The sequence below is a fragment of the Heliangelus exortis genome, chromosome 17 (assembly GCF_036169615.1).
Source record: "Heliangelus exortis chromosome 17, bHelExo1.hap1, whole genome shotgun sequence".
NCBI classification, from domain to species: domain Eukaryota; kingdom Metazoa; phylum Chordata; class Aves; order Apodiformes; family Trochilidae; genus Heliangelus; species Heliangelus exortis.
This window is the reverse complement of record NC_092438.1, coordinates 11287942-11308693: the sequence shown is the minus strand read 5'-3', so window position 1 is coordinate 11308693 and position 20752 is coordinate 11287942. Positions and strand designations below refer to the sequence as shown.

At 45.8% G+C, this 20752-nt stretch overlaps 2 long non-coding RNA genes across 2 annotated transcripts in view; one reads left to right on the top strand and one right to left on the bottom strand.

The window, feature by feature from the left end:
* Nucleotides 1–1011: 1011 nt before the first annotated feature.
* Nucleotides 1012–4605, bottom strand: LOC139803950 (uncharacterized). The gene is made up of 4 exons (XR_011729236.1): nucleotides 4467–4605; nucleotides 4142–4320; nucleotides 2947–3023; nucleotides 1012–1148 (listed from the first exon to the last, which is right to left on the bottom strand). It is a non-coding gene; the product is annotated as an uncharacterized lncRNA (long non-coding RNA).
* Nucleotides 4606–16811: 12206 nt separating this feature from the next.
* The window catches only part of LOC139804183 (uncharacterized), a 43282-nt gene continuing 39341 nt past the window's right edge, over nucleotides 16812–20752 (top strand). Inside the window, exon 1 of the long non-coding RNA XR_011729298.1 lies at nucleotides 16812–16988. This is a non-coding gene — a long non-coding RNA (uncharacterized lncRNA). The remainder of the gene's footprint in view (nucleotides 16989–20752) is intronic.

Below are 20752 nucleotides of genomic sequence, written 5' to 3'. Positions count from 1 at the left end.
CCAACTATCATCATCCACGTGAGCCAAAGGGTTTTTTCTTATATGAATCTCCCCAGGGGATGGGGAAATTTACTCCTTTTGCACTGTGCTGCCACGTCCTGGTCCCACCTGCCCCATCTCAGTGCTTCCAGTTACAGCTCCAAGCAGCTCCTTGAGCCAGGGCTGGACCTGGCACAGCTCCTTGTGCTGGAGCAGGTTCAAAGGTGGTGAGAGCCAGGCAGCTCTTCATCTGGCTCTGGAGGAAAACATCCCTGTGTCCATGTTCCCTTTGCTGAGCTGCTGTACCAGCACAGCCTCCTTCTCTGCATGGTTTCTGAGGTGTGTGATCCTGGCAGGGAAAGCCTGGGAAGAGCAGTCCCTGTGGCTTGGCCATGCAGACCTCAGTCAGGTGCCCACCCCCAGCTTGGCTTTGGGGCCATTTCAGAGCCCTGGGGGACACCCAGGAGCTGGAGGCAGCTGCTGTGCTGCTTGGCCACACTGCAGGTAGCAGAGGTTTAAGAAACCAAAGGGTTTTTCCAAGCCAGCACAGCCAAGCTCTCATCCTCCCACTTGAATTGCCTCAGCATCACCACTGTAGCATCAAATCTTGACTCTTTTGCCCCCTTTTTGCCAGTTGCCTTCCCACCCCCTCTGCTTATCCCAGCCCAGTGCCAGCACCCAGGCAGGTGTCAGGACTGACACCCACTCCTGAGTGGGAGCCCTGCCCCGGGGGGTGTCACACATGCCCAAGGGTTTGTCACCTGTCCCTGGCAGCACTCTTGTCACCTGGCCTGCAGTCACCAAGCTCTGAGCTGGCCCCCTGCAGCTGCCCAGGCTGGAGCATCTCCCACCTTCTGCATTTTTTCCCTTGGCTCTCATACATCTCTGTAACATGGCGTGTGGTTCTTTTTTGTTTGATAACAAGAAGCATCAAGAGCTGTATATTGATTTCTTGCTGACAGAAAGGCACTCTGGAATATGGCTGTGAGATCCCACTGGTTCTACATCAGCACCTCCAGCTCCTTGGCAGTGTTCAAATGGAGAAGGCTGCAGGTTCATGACTTCCCTGACCTCCAGGCTCCGTCAGGCCGAGCAGGCAGTGGAGGAGTTGATCCAAGGAATCCATTGCTGCATCCAAGAGGCAGCACACTCCCTGTCTGAGGCTGGACCTACAAGAAAAAGCAAAGAGAAGGAAAAGGACACAAATCCTATGGCTGAAATCAGGGAGGAGAGGGAAGGATTGCAACCCGACATAGGGAGCCGTGTGGTGCCTTCACCTTGCTGAAGAGGTTTGGGGTTTTATTTGTTCCACCAGGATCAGTTGGCCTTTGTGAGCTCTGACTCTTGGTATTTTTGGAAGAAAAGCTTCTTGAAGTGACTTCAGCCTGAATTGTTTCCCACCTCTGCAGCAAAGTCCTTGACCTTCTCCTGCCAGCTCAGCCAAGGGCACAGCAAAGCTCCTGCCCATCCTGGGACCTGCAGAGCCCTTCAGCTGCCACACAATTGGCTCTGATTTGGGAATTCTGCTTTCATACCCTATTCACAGGCACTTTATTACTTTACCAGACCTTAACTAATCAGCTTGAAATTTCCTCTGTAACATTTAAATTTAAAAAAAAAAAAAAAAAGAGGAATGAAACTGGCTAAGATATTCCAGCTGCTCAAAAAAAAAAAAAAAAAAAAAAAGAGAGGTTAAAAAATACATTATATTCCTTATTTTAAAAGCAAGGCAGTGGTTTGCTTTGGGGTGAATGCTAGCAGTCCATCTTTCAAATCCCAGTGTGAGGCTCAGAGGGGGTCAAGGATTTGCTTTTCTCCCCCTGTGAAGTTTGCCTGTGTTGGGACAGAGCAGGAGGTGCTGGCAGGCAGATCAACACCAGGCTGGAGCAGTTTATTCTGCTCTTTAAATATCATCCCTCAGACAACCCATTGCTGGGACAGGAGCAGACACCTCTCCCACTGCACTCCACATTTAAAGGAGGGTGGGAACCCCCTTTTTGGAGTGACTTCCAGCAGGATGCTTGGAAATGGTGGGGTAGCTGCTAGCACCTCTCCATCAAGCTGTCTGCTGAGCCTACCCAAATGTGAGCTGGAGAACTCAATATCAGAGATTTTATTGATAATCCAGGCAGCAGAAGCTGTTAACAGCATGAATGGACTCTCAGCAGTGGGCAGAACCCAGCTTAAGGAAGGGTCTTAAAGAAGCCCCACTCCTTGTGCTGGCCATCAACTTGGATTATTTTGCTTTTGCCTTCCAGTCCTCTTTAATTAAAGGTCCTGACTTTCTAATCCAACCAATCTAGATAAAGAAGAAACTCTCTGCTGCAGATCAAGTTGTAGGCTTATCACTGCCCCACAGCCATATTTCAAAAGCCATCCATAAAATTCCCCAGCAAATCAGCTTACACAGCAGCTGTGAGCAGGCAGAGAGCTCCAGGGCTGTGCTGACAGCAGTGGTTCAGACTCACCCTGACACCCTGGGCAGGTTTCCTCCCCAGTCCTTCTCCTGTTACCACCCTGAGCAAGTTCCTGCTTCCTCAGCAGTGTTATGTTCTCTGCTACTCATCCCTCCAAAACCTCCAGCTCAGAGTGGCTGTAACTGGACAGGGGGAGGTTACAGTGCTGGAGGATGAAATGTAATAGTTAATAGACTCTTTGACCCATTCTTCACCTTTTTCCTGCCAAATAGCTTTGTTCTAAGGAAGGATATCAAACAACCAATTCATTAGGATTTAATTGAGCAGCTTTGTGCCACTCAGGCATCAGGGAACATCATGGGTGATGCTTTTTAGGGATCAGGGGAAATTGTAGCCTGATGGATCAGCATTCGTGTGTGGGTGAGTTGTGCCAGTCCTACCTTTAATTCCCCCTGGTTTGTGTGAGCCTTGCTTAGACTCAGCCTCTCTCCAGGTTATAAAAGTTTAGAGCCCACCAGAGCCAGCACACAGGAGGATGTGACCCCATTACCTGGCTGAGGGCAATGGGTGCAGAGGTAGAGGCAGGACAAGACCCACGGTGCTGAGGAAGACTCTGAAAAAATTTCCCTAATCTAAAGCAAAGACTTTAGGACCGATCCCAGACCTTTTTCCCCACTCCTGTGTGGAAACAAATTTTTTTTCCTTGAAAAACTGCATTCTCTCAACATGGCTTTGCAATGAATTTGTTGAAGGCAAACTGGGCAGCAGTGGCAGAACTGGGTATGAAATTCCAGAGGGGATCTGCAGAGCTGAGGCAAAAAGCCTGTGCAAAGCTATTTCTGCTCAACCTGCCCCCAATAGCACCACTGCCTCATTCCCTGGGATATATTACCTCGGCACAGCTGACAAAAATAAGCAGAGGAAAAAAAAGACCATTTTGTACCACAATCAAACCTCAATTGCCCATTTGTTTTTGTCCTTTAAAAGAGCTAATAACGTGGTAATTGGTGGGGATATCTCCAGGGCTCCATAAGGGAAAACTAGAGAGAGCTTTTCCCAGCATGAAAAAGAGAGGGAAATTTTTGTGGAGAAGAGAGGGAGGTGTTACCCAAATTAAAGGAATCCATATAGATTTCTACCTGTTGTTCAAACCTTGTTCCTTTGAGTGTTGGCTCTAAAGGGCTCAGCCCTTTTTGGTGTGGTTTTGGTAGAAAAGGATCCCTGGAATTTGCTTCTTGGTAGGGAAGGATCCCACTGGATCCTTCTTGCAAATACATGGGCAAATTTTCATCATTTTCTCTTTTAGAACAATCTCCCCGAGCTCTCTTCCCCCTACTCCTGTCATCAAATTTGCATTGAAATTCATCTGCTTTAGTAGCCAGACATTGTCACAACAGATTTTAGAACAAAACCAGAAAGCTGCTTTCATCTTTCACAAAATTCCCAATGCAGGCTCTGATTTCTTGAAATATCTGCTCATGTACCAGCCTGATTTTATATTTTTAACTGTTACATCTCTAGCTGGGCTCCAAAGAGATGCAGAAACATCCTGAAAACAGGTCCTAAAATTCAAAGAGCCAACTTTCCAGGCTCTACCTTAGCCCTCATCTTTATTGTCTTGCAGTGTCAGGAAGACCCCAAGGTACATGAGAAGCATAAACTTTGAGTTCTCCATTACCTTGGACATGAATTATTATTATTTAGGGCCCAATCTATGATGCTTTTATCCTTTGCAAAGTACTTACAGGTTTTATTTCAGGATCCAGGACCTATATAAGAGTAAATTATCATTTTATTGAAGTGACTGGCTCTATCCAAAAGCAGATTCTTAAAGAACAGTCTTTAAAGGTTAAACTCTGTGCCAGGGTAATATGTATATCACATTCCTGGGTGCCTTTTGTGTTTAAAAATCGACAGTTTCCATCTGTGAAAAAAAAAAAAAAAAAAAGGAATTTAGACATGCTGATACTCTGACATTTAAATGTGAGCAGTGGAAGATAAACACAGTCTGACATAAAGTAAATGGGGTGATATTAGGAAAAGTTAAATTTCAAATATCCCTGCTGCTACCTGCTGGGGTACTGAGCACCAGGAGGAGCTGTGCCATGCATTAACACCCTCCTGTCTCTGGGGTTCCTTGCAGCAGGACTGCACAACCCCCCCTTCAATGTCAGCTTCCCAAAGCAAGCTTGTTCTGAACCTTTCCTGCTCAGTGCTGAGCCTCACATCCCTGCTTTGCAGCCAGCTCCAAAGGATGCAGGTTGCCCCCATAATCTGAGCTGCAAATAATTTTACAGCAGTTCTGGATCTGAAGCTTTGAGCACCTGCAGCCCAAGCAGGTCCTGTCCAGACAGGGACATCCCCTGTGCCACTCTGCAGCCAAGTGACAGGGCAGGACTGAGGGGGGACAGTATCTTAGTGAGCTGGCTGAGATGTGCCATGGGCAGGACCAAAGTCCAGAGAGAGATGGAGTGTCTTTTTCCCTTAAAGAAAGAGGGGTTCCTTCATTTGCTGTGGCAGTTTCTGTAGTAAATGGTGTTATTACAAGGGAAATCTAAGCACAGAAAGATGTAAATTATGCTAAAAAAAGGTGAGCCAGTGAAAGCAACCAGTAAATTCTAAGAGGACAGCCAGATAGAAATCCCTTTGGAGTAGTTCCAGGTTGGTGTGATTTTGGTGTTGTCACTGTCTTGTACCCCAGTGACCTTGAACTAACCCAGGAAAACTTCCACGTGTGAATACTTTTAAGATCTCTGACCCCTTCTGTACCCTGATCCCACACACAGCTCTGTGTGACAAAACAGCTCCTTGGGATCTTGTCTGATTTCTCTCTCTGGAGGCCCAAGGATGTGTAGGCAGGTTAAATAATGCAAGAGCAGCTGTAATTATGCTGTGCAGTTTCTCTGGAAACATTTGAAAAATATTACCACATTGTTTTGTTGTTGTTGTTTGTTTGTTCATTTCTTCCTTTTTTTTTTTTTTTTTTTTTTTTTTTTTTTCCTGGCCTCTTTTTAAGGGGTCTAGAACAAATCTAATGGTTTAATGAGATATATGACAACAAACGACATGAAAGAGATTTTTAGTGACTTTCATTACCCAAATGTAATTAGAGGAGAGTAATCAGCAAGTCCCCTGCTGTGAGAAGTGCAGAATGAAACCTTGGCAAGATGGGGCAGAGGCAGGAAGGGAGACTCCTGGCAAAACAAGCACAGAGATATTCACTCTGCCCCCTAAAGGACCCAATAAATACCAAAACATATAGATTGCAGTATTAACAACTTGTCTCTGCTGCTTTCTTCCTCTAAGCTGGATAATTAAACTTAAATAGTCCCTCGATCTATTCTTTTAAAAACTGTTAATTCAATGTCAGATAAAGTGCTTTGTTTGCTTGTTTCTTGGGAGAGGAAGAGAAATAAAGGCACATTTGTCTTTTGTTTTCTTTCCTTCAGCCCCACAGAGAGAGCTGCTTGGAGTTTGGTGTCTGCTGCTGTGTCAGTGCTTGGGACTTGATGCTCTTGGCTGCTTGGTGAGGAATTGCAGGAAACCTCTGCAGTCTGGGGCTGGGTCATGCTCAGACTTAATGCCTGGAGGAGAGGCAGCACCTTGGCTTGGTTTCTGATCTTACCAAGCTGCTAAAAACCCAGACACATCTTCATTTATCAGAGGCTTAGAGCCTGGATGTTGCAGGAATTAAGGACACAGAAAAAAACCCATGGATTTGTGGAAATGGGTGTCACAAGCATCTCTGTGGCAGGTCTAGGAATGCACAGCCCAAGGGAGTGAGCAAGGGCTGCTTTAAATTACCTTTGCCCCTCTTCATCCTCTGTTCTTGGCTCTGCTGTGCCTATTCACATAACATACATGGAATAATAACAGGTGGCATGTCTCTGAGCTCAGATGATCTCAAACACAACCATTTCCAACAATTTTTTCCAACAATTCTGTGGCTCCAGCTGGCTGGCCAGCAGTGTGCACCCATGCTGACCCTCCAGTGTCCCTTCCCAAAGGGCTTCTCACATCAAATCCCTTGCAAGGGGCTCTTGGCAGCTGCTTTCCACCCTCCTTCACCTCCTGTCCCTCCTGGCTGTCCCCAGCCTGCAGGATGATGCTCTCCTAGTGCTCAGGCAAGGCCAGGGGGGAGGCTCCGTGCTCCCCTCTTTCCAGTCCCTCCCCATTGGGGTAGGTGAGCTGCCTGCCAGCTCCAATGCTCAAATTTCATCTCTGCTCTCACAGATGCTTCACAGCTTCTTGGCCAGTGCAGGGGTTGCCATTGCTTTGTTTGGCTCTTTGGTGGCTGGAGCTGTGCCTGCTCAGCTGCACGTTGGCCCCAGATCCAAGGCTCTGTCATAGCAAGCAGCCTGCCTGGCCTGGCCTCTTCTATTTAACTATTGTCAGCTTCCATCCTCTCTATCTTTCTTCTGCTGGATTTCAGCAGACAACCCCCTCTGGAGAAGCAGCCAGCACCTGCCTTTTCTGCTCATCAATCCTCCTAGCAGGCTCCTGTCTTGTGCTGTGCAGGATGCATTGCCACCATCCCACAGTACAGAAAGGATTCCCCATCCATCTCCCATCTGTACACCTGGCTCAGCCATCTCAGGTCCTCATCCTGAGGCTCTCAGCCCCACCAGGCACGGATGGAGCTGTGCAGGAGCAAGGGAGAAGCCTGACAACAGGGAATGGTCCTGGGGAACATCCTTTGCTCTGCCTGGAAGGCTGGAGAGCTGAGTCTCCATGGGCTTTTTTATTTATTTGACACTCTGAGCTATTCTGCTGTCTGAAGATGGTTGGATCTAGTGCCTGGCCAGGCAGCACAGTCCCCAGTTTTTCTCTGGCACACCTCTCATAAATCTAATTCTCTTGGTGAATGAAGAGCAACACACGACCACTGATGGAGGTAACCAGGGAAAGTACTTTGGAGAGACACATGATGAGGGAGCTCCCCCAGCAGCTCAGGCAGTGACAGCTCCACACACTGCCCCCCACCCAGAGGTACTGCCCTTGCACTCGTGCTCAAGGATAAACTCAATTTGCAAAATGCATCCCTACAGTTTAAATTCTTGGAGTGGCAACACATCAGTCTGCAGGCAGATGATCTTCCTGGGTTGGCTCAAGCACTTTCCCAAGTGGGAGTGAACAAAGATCACTGTAGATGTGTCCTTGCATGGTTGCAGGAGGCAAGGAACACCACATCCTGTTGTTTGCTGCCACCACTTCCAAGGAGCAGAGTGTAATCCCTGCCAGAAATCCCTGCTTGGTGCTGGGCTGGGGGAGAACAAACCATCAGCTGCTGGGAAATCAAGGGCTGTTGCTTTCTGATCCATTTCTGTCTGGAGATTCCTTACGTGCAGTAGATTTCACTTGGCTCAAATGAGGAAAGCACCTGCAGGTTACAGGGGAGACAGATAAACAACCACTTAAAATTCCAGGCAAGACTTTTCCTTTTATTACCCTCGTTAGATTTTAAGGACACAACCAACATAGCATATGCAAATTAGCACCTTCCATTATTAGCAGGGAAAACCCTACTGCAAGTGTAAGTGCACAAATGGGACTGAGCAGCAAGCAGGCTCAGGATACTTCACGTGGTCCCTGACATCCATTCAGAAGCTCCTGAATCACTGAATTAATTTCATGGGGCTGGCTGACCCAGAGCTTGGTGAGTTGTACAAAGTGATCTCAGGGCTCACTGTTGCTCAAAGGGACAATGTTCTGACCCCTCTGTCCCCACTCTGTCCCTCCAGGGCTGCCTACAGGCTCCAGCATCAGCTGCAGCTCAGCCCCTTCCCCAGAAAAGCCACAAAGGTTTCTGCTGGTTTAGTGAAAGGTGGTGATTGAGCAGCAGCTGCTGCCTGGCACTCACTGATTGCTGCTCAGCCACCTCTGCCTCGAGAGGCCACAGGAAATTTCTTTCCCAGCACCTCATCAAATCAAGTGGAATTCCTGAGCATTTTGCAAATGGGAGGGATAAGTGTGCTGAGTGCCTTGCAGGAGAGTCCCCTTCGTGTCCCGTGGATGGCTCCTGAGCTTCTGGCAGTCACACTTCCATCTGACTTGATTAAGTCCTTGCATAGAGGAGCTCTGCTGACCTGCTGAGAAAGGTCAGAGCTGTCTCTGGTATGCTGGAGGCATTTGCTGCACATGGCACATTAACTTCCTGGGTATGAAGTTGCTGCATCATGTCTTCAGGCTGCCAAACACAGAGCACTTGGTTCCTCTTAGCCCATTTCCCCTGGGCTTTGTGATCCAGAGGAATTTCATAGAATCCTAGAATGGGCTGGGTTGGAAGGGACCTCAGAGATCATCAAGTCCAACCCTTGATCCACTCCCCCCGTGGTTCCCAGCCCATGGCACTGAGTGCCACATCCAGGCTCTTTTGAAATATCTCCAGGGTTGGAGAATCCACCCCTTCCCTGGGCAGCCCATTCCAATGCCTGAGCACCCTCTCCAGAAAGAAATTCTTTCTAATGTCCAACCTAAACCTCCCCTGGCACAACTTGAGACCTCTTGTGCCCTCTTGTCTTGCTGAGAGTTGCCTGGGAAAAGAGCCCAACCCCCCCCTGGCTCCAACCTCCTTTCAGGGAGTTGGAGAGAGTGATGAGGTCTCCCCTGAGCCTCCTCTTCTCCAGCCTCAACACCCCCAGCTCCCTCAGCCTCTCCTCATAGGATCTGTGCTCCAGTCCCTTCACCAGCCCAGTTGCCTCCTTTGGACCTGCTCCAGCACCTCAATCTCCTTCCTGAGCTGAGGGGCCCAGAACTGGACACAGGACTCGAGGTGTGAACTTTTCTCCCTTTGTCCACTCAAGAACATGACTCTCCTATTGCACTGCACTTTTCCCAGAAGTCTTAAGGTGGGAGAAACTCCATAATTAAGTCTTTCCAACATTCCTAAAGCCAATCTGTCAGTTTTTCTGCTCCTCCATTGGTGAAAGGGCCGCAAGAGAGTTGGTCCCATCCCAGCTACTCCTTGACTGCAAAGGATTTTGCAAGGCTGCTGTGGGGAAGGGAAAAAAGGTGCTGGAAAAAAGCACCCAGACAGCTGTGCTTTAGCTGCAATGAAACACCTACTTTAAAAATCTTGTCTGGCCATGCAGTTTGCCCACTGCTTTGTGATTAATCACAGGACTCCCAGCCAAAGTGATTACTTACAACACAGAGTCATTGGGCTGACTCTTTGCAAAGCCAGCATGCAATGTTTGGAGCTCTTCCAGAAAAGGTGAACCCATTTAAAATGAATGCTGGGGATCTAGAGGGGAGCATGTAACACTCATCAATATATAAACTTACAAAAAAACCCCAGGATATTACCCTGAGCTCAGCTTTCCATTGGTGCCTTTAAGATCCTGCCAGAGATTTTCTAAATAGCACTGAGTTGGTATTTGACATTCTGTAGCTATTCCCTTTGGCAACTAAAGGGATGCAAAGGAAGTATTGCAAGGTAATCCCAACCAGTTCATTAATGCATACCTGGCAAGCTCTCAGACCTGGATATAAACAGGTGGGAAACCTTGGCAGAAGACTGTGTGCTTTTTTTCTGCTGCAGGAGTACAATGGCCTTGTGAGGTTGGGTACAATTCCCTTCCTCATGCCTCAAAATCCTCCCCTGGTTGCAATAGGAGCTGGAATGGAGGCTTTGTAGCAAACCCCAAGGAATAAACAGGAGCTCTGGGGCTGTGTGGGATGGTGGAGCACACGGGGTCCCATTAAGGATTTCATATTCCAGCTGTAGTGTTGCCAGGAAATGCAGGTGATGTTTGTTTGCACCTTGGCTTTTGGCTTTGGAGTGGGAAGAACAAATCCAGTCCTTTGAAAACAATTGGCATTTTTAGCTGTCACCTCTACAAGCAAATCCAGTGCTTGGCAAAAATACCTATTCCAAATGTCAGGAAAAATAAGCTTTTCCTTGTTGATGTGGATGGAGCCACATATGTGATGGAATGGGGCAGTTGTTTTTTTAAGGGGCAGGTGCATTTTGAATGTGGTTTTGCTTCTGGTTCTGCTAATTCCCCATCCCTCTGGGACATGTTTTCTGTGTTTCCTTCTTTACCATTTCTATTTAGACTATAAAATCTTCAGAGAAAAGATTGCTTTAGTTTGTACTCACCCAGTACTCACCTCTTAGTGATTTCTGTGGATGAAATATGCAACAACCTACTAAAGGGTTGTAGGGTCCTGCTTCTTGATGGGGTACCCAGGAACCAGACTCATGCAAGAAATAAGACTGTTTTCCATCTGCATTTTAAGAGGTCTGCATTTCAAAATACTTTGCTACACGTCCCCAGCAATGAAGCAACAAACACAAATGAAATATTTCAGAGCCCTTGTTTGCATAAAATTAGCTGCTTCCCCTTCCCTCCCTGTCAAAACTTGAGTGAAGAGGGAAATCTCTGTGCCCTGGGAAGCTCGTTTGTGAATTATTTGAGCTATTCCAGCATTTGTGTCATAGCTTGGTGCCTACAGTCACAATTCATTAATGTGTGTATGTGTTATCTCCTACTGGGCTGGCTGGAAGAACACTTTCTAGCTTGGTTTGTATTTCTGCTTCATTTGCAGTGGCTTCCAGCCTCACATTTCTTCTCTAAATATTACATGTACTGATATAATTTACTTGCAGTTAGTTCACACACCAAACTGTTGGAAGATGATGGTGTGGGCTGGTAAACCCAGTGGAGGAGCTGGTCCTCCTAACATGTAATTACTTACCCATCCCAAACCAGCACTGAAATATGAGTATCAGATTATATAGATGTGGCATTTAGACCTTAAAATAATAGTTGTCTCTCTAAAAGCAGTGAATTAAGTTGGATGATTGACTGGGGCTGACTGATAAATGATAGATGGTGGTACACTGATTTGGCAGAGTATCCCTGGTTTCTCTTTCTCAGCTGAAAGTTTTGCTGTAAATTGTTTTTAACATGGTTTTGAACCTCTAGATCTGGCAGTGGGTAATAAATCAGCTTGAATCTGTCAGCAACTGGCTTTAGGAGTGCATTCTGGCACTTCTTTTTATGGTCCTCTGGTTTGAATATAGCTACCATTCTGAAATTCAGAAGGAAATGTAGATGTGCTAGAGAAAGGAAGCACTGAAGTGACTCAAACACAAATATGAGAAAAAACATCTAAGTGCAAGAAATTGGCATTAAAAGCTGCCAGGAAGATACAGTCAACAAAGATATATTAGGATATTGCTGATTTATAAAGAGCAAAGTTTGGAAACTGCTTTGATTCCAAGTTTTTGGTCCCTCCTCTTCCCCACAAGATTCTTTTTTTTCTTTATCCTCCCGGATCCGATACCCACGCAGGGAAGGGAGGAGCTGTGCAGTGAGAACTCACAAGTCCCTCACTCCCATCCCCACAATTCTGCCCCATCCCAGAGTCAGCATCATGGCACATCCCATGTCCTATGCAAACCACCTTCACTGCTATGGGAAAGCATCCTCCAGGGCAGGTGGAAAACCATTTCCTGGGAATCAGCATCTGTGTTCAGCAGGACTTCTCCAGCAGGGCCATGATCCCCTGGATGTGTTTATCTCACATCCTAATTAATAATTAATGTCCATTCACCAGGCTCTTTCCAGAGAGAAGCAGGAGTAATTAATTTACCCCTTGAAGGTGTCCAAGATGAGCAGGTTGGGGCTCCTTCAGGAGATGTTGATCTTTATTGGAGCCTCCAGCTATCTGGGTTAGGTGAGCTGCTTGGTTTACAGATGGCAGAAGTTAGGCAAGAAATTGCAGGTGAGCTGAAGGCAGCTCTGATGTGGGCAGGATTGCTGAGCTGCACAGGCACTGACAGAGTCAGGCACTCAGCGGGAATTTTAAAAACCTCCCCGTTCAGCACCTATTCCTGAAGATTTAGTCTTGCCTGGCAGAGATTGCTTTGGAGGATTACTCATGCTTTTAAAAAACCATAAATCGTTAAAAAAAAAAAAAAAGAAAAAAAAAAAAAGAAAAAAAAAGGATCTTTGTTGCTCAGGTTTATACTTGCCATCACTCCCAGCTTGTTCCTGTGCCTCTGACTTTTAGGGTAACACCAGAGAAGGGATTACAGATATCCCTTCTCATTACAACAGTGCTGGTAGAATTCCAGACTCTGCTCCAGAGTCTCTTTATGCTCTGAAGCTGATTAGCTGTAAAAATAATCCAGCTTTGATGGCAAGAAATGCTTTATTATTACCTACTGCAACCTACTGCTTTCCTCCCAGCCTTTGCTTTTAATGGATGCCGTGCTCCTTTTTTCCTCCTTCTGCCTGTGGAGTCCTCAGAAAGGTTTGGTGAGAAACCATCTGCTTGTCTGCACGTTCTTTGCATCAAACAAAGTCTGAAATGCAAACACTGCTGGTTGTGTTCTAGTTTGGGGAACTCTTCAAAGCGTAAGATCTGACAGTCTTTCTTCTGCAGCTCAGCACTCCACAGGGATTTACTGCTCCGTGTAGGGCTGGGTCCTAATTCCTTCACATGGTCTCCATTTGTTCCATCTTGCATGAAAAAGGATGAGCCCCAGGGCTGGGATTTCTCTCTCCTGCAGATCCAGGCAGGTTCTGTGCCCATGACTTGTGAGAAGAGAATCAGCAATAACTTTCCTTCAACAAGAGGGGGTTGAGTTGACTGATAGTGCACCAGAGACACACAGCTAATCAAGATGCAACAATTAGCAGCATCACACATAGCTCCTCAGCAGCCTTTTCCTTGCCCTCAATCCTGGCAACAAGCAACAGGTAAATGAGAGGGATAATGTGAGAGGATTGGATCTGCAGCCATTAAAAAAAAAAAAAAAAATCATTGTACATAAGTTGTTTCACCCTACAGAAGTTGCCTCAAAGATTTCCACGCAGATGGAGCAAAATAGGTTTCATCCTGTTAGTTAAGTAGCACCTAAATGGCAAAATTTTAGTTAAATGGCTTTAAATTAGCCTAAACTATTGCTGCAGCTGACAAACTTGCCCTTCTCCTGGCCCTGCCATTTGCAGGACAAAATCTGTTGCATTTGGGGAAGTTTTAGAGAACTGTGATTGCTGCTTTCTCAGGCAGAGCAGTAGCTACAGGGGGAACCTCCTGGGCTTGAGCTCTGCCTGCCCTCAGAGCACTCACCCTATCTTCAAATCACTTCCTTCTTAAACCAAATGAGGAATTCTGTGTTTAGTGAAAATATTTAATTTGAGAGCCTCAAAACTTTGTCAACATACTTGACAGTGTTTTGGAGAAATAAAACTACCCAGTGATATGATGTCTCGTTTATATGTAAATTGTGAAGAAATTAGGGAAAGCAGAGGACTGCCATTACAAACATTACATAGATAACAAATAGTTTGCATGTTTGCTTCACTAAAATCTTTTTTCCTGTGATTCAGCTGGGTTTATAAAAAGAAACAAGTGTTTGGGGAGTGTAACTTGCTGGCCTGATTCTCAGAGCTCAGCATGGCTTCAAAATCAGATTCCTTTCATGTGCCTCAAAGCTGGGCAGCAAGAATCATCAGTCTGATTTCTCTCTTTTATTTTTTTTTTTTTTAAATATAAGATTTTGATATTAAATATATATTCAAACCTCCCACTGATACCAAGAAGAGCTCCATGCACATATTCCAAGGAAAAAGAAAGCTCTCAGTTACAGCATGGCTTGTAGTTCTGGTTCCAAAATGAACATTTTTACCACATTAACAAAAAAGGGGATGAGAATTGAGAGGTTAAACCAGATCAGTGCTTCAGCCATGGTGGGACTGGAAGGTCCATTTGTAGAGGTGAGAGGGATGGTGTGTTCTACCCCAGAAAGACAACCTGAACAACTCCTGAGTTGCAAGGCTCAGAATAGCTCCTGATGCAGACCAGTGAAATCTGTAGGACTCAAGTGAAAGCACTACCTGAGGGGAATAATACCAGAGGAAAAAAAAAACAGCACAGAAAAAATGTTGGGTTTGTCAACTGTCACCACCAGTAGCTTTCCAGGGTCGTCTGTAGCAGCAAAACAAACATTTCCAGATTGCAGGAGTGGAAAACTCAAAAGAGATTCAGGTTATTGTGGGGGGCGATGCCAGGCTGGGCTATTTTCATTTTCATCTTCAGATGAAATAGAGCAGAGAAGAAGTCTGCCAATTTAATGTCATCATAATCCCATTCAGTTACTCCTAGTACATCTGGGAGGTTGAAGATCACAGGCATCAGTGGGGGGATCTGCTGCCAAGAGCAATTGTCTCTTTGTATCTGGTTCCAAAGGCCAGGGTAGTGAGCAAGTCCCTTAAACCATCACTGCAGCAGAATGGCTCTGAAGTTCATTTCAGAGATTATAATCACTCGCAGCAAATACTCCAAACCTGGGCATGCCTCTAACCTCACTCTGCTATTCTGGCATTGTCTCAAAATGTGGTTTGTAGGAGTTCAGGACAGAGAGCACAGATGAGCTGTCCTGCCCTGCGTATACAAAAGAAACCATTTTCTCTTAAAAAAAACAAAACACAACAACAAAAAACCAACAAGACAAACAGCCCAGACTTGAATTGATGAGCTGAGTGACTGCCCTCTGACCAATTAATCGTGTGCTGGTCCCAATCAATGTTTGGCAGAAAGCTGCCAGTTCTTTCAAGTGTTGCTGACACAAAGGGCCATTTTAGAAGAGTGGTGGCACAAATGCACAACGAGAAGTCACAGATTTTTTTTTCAGCTGGGATGTGAAACAAGGAAGGCAACATGCATCCCGAGTTCTGTTCTGAAGAGAGCAGAAGCAAAAGGAAATGTGGCTCACGCCAGGACTTCTTTACAAACTGTTAGTAACTGGAAAGAGATTTTTTTCAAAATGGTAAATAAATGGTATAAAATAATAATTAAAAAAAAACAGAGAAACCCAACGAAACAAAACAAGCAGCAACAAAAAACAGAACAAAAACAAAACCAATAACAACAACAACAACAAAAAAAATGGAGAAATCTTTCTGAACTATTAGAGAATAAAACCCAATCAAAAAGTCAATTGGTAGCCCATAGTTTCAGATCTTTGAAAGCAAGTATGTGATCAAGACAGCTCTGATTCAGGGAGTGTATGAATCCAAGCAGTTCTCAAGACACCCCAGATTTGTCTTGGTCTTTTTGTCCTTGCAAACCACTGAAATATTTAAGTATGAGAGAAGTCCTGACCACATTAATGCACAAGTCACTGTGATTACTGGCAAGTGGTCTGTCCTTGGTTTGCTCTGGAGCAAAACCCACTCATCTTCTGCTCACAGCAAGCTACCCCTGTCCAGGTACAGTCTTCCATAAGCAGCAGTTAAAGCCTTCTGAAGCCAACGAGGCAATTGTTCACGTTCCTCAACATAATGAGAAACCCACTTAGGTATCATTTTATCTCAAGTGTTTAAGGGTTTTAGTGAGTCTTTAATAACAGGCTAAAGACAGGCAGCCTTTAAATGGGTCTCAAAGGGAAGACTCAATTGCATTCCCCGCCACAGACAGCAGGTCTGAAGATGACTTTATTGTTTAAAGCATTTGTAAAGCCCTAACACAAAGGTTTCAGTCATGCTCGGGTGATGGAGAGGGCTCTGGACAAAGCTTGGATTTCATCCCCAGGTAATTGTAGCAACGTGGTGAGGGCTGCCCCAGAGGCACAGGAGCACCCACCTCTCCTCCCGCCTCATTTCTGCTTCCAGGGAATGGGTTTTTGTTCCCCTTCACACTTTTTCTATTTTTCTTTTTCTTTCGTTGTTTAATGATGTATTTTAAGGAAAACAAAACACTAGACTGAATCTAATTACAAGGAGTTTATTGACTTGAACCTCATTCAGGGCAGACTCCTAACCCTCACCATCTTTCTGATGAGCCAGATGAGGTTGAGAGCTGTTTCTCCCCGTTCTGAGACACTCTGACCCCGATTTGATTTAATTGGTCTCTTGCAATAACCGAGTACTTGCCAAGAGCCAATTTAAAGGTGCTACTGTCTGATTTCTTTTCCCAAATAGAAAGATTAACCCCATTAGCAATGAACTCTCTTCTGCACGTCCATAACCTCGCAAAGGAACATAATCTCATCTCGCTCCACTGGCTCAATTTTTTAACACAGATCATTAAGAACCCCCTCGTCCTTCACCACAGTTTGGACCTGTCATTGCACTGGCTGTTCAGACACAGACTGCAATCCCAAACAGGGATGGGATCCCAAACAGGGATGGCTGGGATCTGAACTGCTGGAAACATTTGCCGATTCACTTCTGGATTCCCTTTTTTCAAATGCCCGGGACAATATTCCATTGCTGACGGCCACTTGGCCACCAACCAGCCCAACCTCAGCCCCCTTTGCCTGCCCCAAGATGGCGCCCGTCCCTCTGGGACGGAGCTGTCACCCACCCCCTTCCCGCCTTCTCTCCCCCAATCAGCACCTTCCGTTGCCTCCCAGCCAATAACCTTGTTACAGGTGTCCCGGCTCCAACCAATCGGGAGCAGCCGAGGTGCCCCCCAGAGCCCCCACAGCTGCCGCCCCTCCGGGTGTTTGAGGCACAGTTGGGGTTGGACCTCCTCACGCCTCAGGTTCGCTGCAGTTTTCTCTCCAGTCCAGCCCAGTTATTCCTTCGGGTTTTCTGGTTTTCTGTTTGCTGTGGAGCTCCGTGGCTGCTTCAGGTCAGTGGGGTTTGGGTCGTGGGTTGGTGTTTGGTTCTGAAGGGAGCTGAGAGGCAGCAGAGTGGCTGTTTGGCAGGGATGCTGCCAGACGTGGTGTTGGGTTGGATGTGATGATCTCAGGGCTCCTTTCCAACCTGGCTGATCCTGTTCCGTCATGGTTTGGGTTATTTCCCCTTGGGTAACTTAGGTTACAGTCTATAGGACTGCGGAACAAAAGCTCGTTTTCCCTTAAAAACCTCTCAGAAATTGTCTCTGCATGTTTTAAGAGAGTGGGGTTTTTCAGTAAAGAGGCTCCATGCAAACCCCAGTGAGTCTTGGGAAGGAATCCTTACCTCCAACAAGAAAACCACCAGCAATAGAGCTGTGAAAGGAGACACCTCCACCTGCAAGCCTGCAGGAGCTCATGCTCCCTGGGCTGGGCAGGGTGACAGGGTGCTCAGGGTCTGTGGAGCACCTCTTCCATTAGACCAAACTGAAAAACATCCCCAGCTCCATAGCTCGGCCTCACCCTGCCTCCATCCTGGTCAGCAACTGTCCCCCTTGGTCATCTCTTCAGAGCCTACCTGGGGAACACCTGTGGGTGACTGGGATTTGCTCAGGCAGCTGTTTTCCTGAACTCAGGAGTAAATACTGGAATGTGATACATAGTATGATGCTAAGCATCCCAGTGGTGATGTTCCTTCTGTTGAAGGCACACAGAAGGGAGGGAGCTGTATAGGGAGCCTTGGCTGTGGTTTTCACTCAGGAAGTTTTTAAACATCTCCGTTGTTTTTAACAAGCTATGAGAAATAATGAATAATTTGGAGAGATGGAATTTTTCCAATTTACTAATTAAATTATATTCTATGTAGATAAGAGCAGAGACACATAGGGATGCCACAGTGTATAAGGAACAGAAGGTAGATGTCTCCTGCAGCCTAATTTTATGCACTATAATGCCTTCCTTATCATTAATAGCACCATCCTACATTTAAAAATGCTCCTCTTCCCAAAGGACCCTGGGTTGTATTGTAACTGTCAGCTGAGTCCTGAGGCCAGGTACATTGATAACAATTTTAATAGGAAATTCTTCAGATTCAAGCCAGCAGAGAGTGAAGCCTTCTCCCAGGGCTGAAACTCAGCCTCTGCTGGGCTGGGGGAAAGCAGCAGCTCAGTCCCAACATCTCACAGCTGGTGAGTGGAAGCCACCTTAGAAAAAGCCTGATGGAAAGAAAAAGCAAAAGGAGCCCACAGGACTTGGTGCTGGGCTCCTGGGATGGAGGCAGAGCCCTATGCTTGGCTGGTTCTCAGCTTGTAGGATAAATGAGCTGTTTGGTTGCTCTGAGCTTACCTTTGCCAAGGAAAGGGAGGTGGTGTTCATAAATATTATCTAACAGGAACCTGGTATTGTTGGGATTCATCCTTGTTATCTGACAGAGAAGGAAATCAGTGGATAGGTAGCACAAGGGTGGTGACACATTAACCTTGCTCTAAATGGTGCAAAGTGCTGGAATCCCCATCTGTGGGCAGCTTGGGAGCAGGAGGGGCAATGTTTGCTAGAAGTGTGAAGATTTTGTTCTTTAATCCCAAGAATGTCCATTTAGTAAATTTATTCTAAAATTAGAGTAACTTCTTGGTTGCCCAGGGAGAGCCCGGGGTCATGGAGAGTGGTTGTAATACCACTAGGATCTTATAAGGGATTCTGCTGCTTTCAGTGAGCAGAGGCTGAGTGGGTTCTCTCAGTGTGAAAGTCTGCCAGGGTCAAACTGAAACTCTGCTCCTCTTAAACCTGAGGATTTTTGCCATTGATTTCAGTGAGACCACAGTTTTCACTTCTGGCCTTTTCAGTTACTGGAGCAAGACACAGTAGAAGACCCTAACTCCTGCTGGGTGGAAAGAAAAAATTGTGTATTGGTTTTGGCTTGAAGGTTCTGACATTTGCATGTGAATTTAAAATAGAAATCTATTTTCCATATGTTCAAATCCAAAAGAACTGCATCACTAGAGAATCTGCTTCCTTGGATTGCTTTGCATGGAGAGAGGCTGCTTATAAATTTCTTTGCCCTTCCCTCTTCTGTTTTACTTCTCACATTTACCATTAAACTAGCATTGATATTTCTGTGCCATTTGGCTTTTCTGGGCTTAGGGGTTTTTTAAGTGTCCAGGGGAAGAAAGCATCAAGGTAAAAAAAGAGGTTGTGTTGCTTGACCAGCAGGAAAGAGAGCAAGGGGATCCCAAACTGAAATGCTTTGCCAAGGGAGTCCAGGTTTCAAGGAGAGGTTTTTGAGTCCTGTAAACAGGAGAGGAAACCTGAACACATCTGAAAGGTGGGTTGGGTTGGTTCTGGCACAGCCAGACACACTCCCCACTGCTACAGCAAAGAGGTACAGTGGTAGACAGCCCAGGAATTGCTGATGTGCAGGTTACTGCTTTATTCATCTCTCTAGAGGCCAAGAAATATTCAGACAAATGAAGTTGTCCATTTTAAGGGCTAGAATAAAGTTTGAAATCCCTCTGGACCTGCAACCTCACATGTTTTAAGCCAGAGTTTGTTGTATTTAAAGGAGGCTACTGTGAAGGGAGGGAAGCTGACTTGCTGACTTGCAGATTTCCCTCTGCTACTGTTGGATTCATCAGTTCTCGTTAGGGTTTGGATGAGCCTGGGAGAGGTTATGTCCAATTAGGAGGAATTCTCAGCCTGGAAAATGATAAATTAGGGTTTCTTGTGAACACTTCATGCAAGCAGTTCATAGCATTCAGAATTTTATCACACTGTTTCTTGCAACATCTCACACTTCCCAAGCAACTGGGTTTGGTTTTTTTTTGTAACTTACACCAAACAGCTCCAAAATTCACTCTGCCCTTGATGACCTTGGAGGGCTGAGGAAAGAGGTCATGGCTGACATTGTTCATGGCAGTGATTTCAGACACAGTGTCTGAGTGGAGAGTCAGCAGAAATTTATACTTTTTAATGTGGTTACAAGAGTATGCTAAATGCCCAGAGAAGAAGCCTAGATTGGAGCCTGGCCAGTTAGCTTGAAGACATTCAAAGTATCTTTGGCAGGGGCAGAGCTGGGGGCTGGCATCAGCTTGGCCAGACAAGACCATGGATGCTTTGACACACAGGGGTCACCCCCTGCTTCACTTCTGGGGTGACAGAAGATGGCATATGAACCAGGACTGAGCTCCTAAATCTATCCTTCACAGCATGGAATTTATGTAAATTGCACTTAATGTATGTAGATGGAACTGGCATTTTCTGCTGGACTGTTCATCTCTGAAGTCTCACGGAATGATCAGATTGTGACTTTGCACAGCAAGAATGTCTCACCTCTCAACCCCACAGGGCAGGTATTTGTTTGCTGTCAGCGTGGGCAGTTTAGTTACTGATACCCAGGGTTCATAGACATCACCAGGCTATTACACTGCATTGTATCATGCTTACTGAATAGCATTATCTGTGGTTTATATTTAATTTCAACTCCATTTCTAATTTTGCTGTGGTGGAGTTACATGACCCAACAGGGCTGTGGATGTTATTTGCTGTGTTTGTAATGCACTGAGTGGCTTCTAGTTCATCCTTGGCCTCTGTCTCTTTCTCCCCAGCTTCACTACTACTCTTGTGTCCATGCTCCAGGTAAATATTTGCTAATCAAGGTTCCTTGCCCATTGCAGGCCAATATGAGACTTTTTATTCAACTGTTTCACAACTAATTAAACAAATAACAATTAAGGTGGTTGCTGTATAATTCTGTGGGCTGATGCTTAGCCTGGTGTTAAGAAAA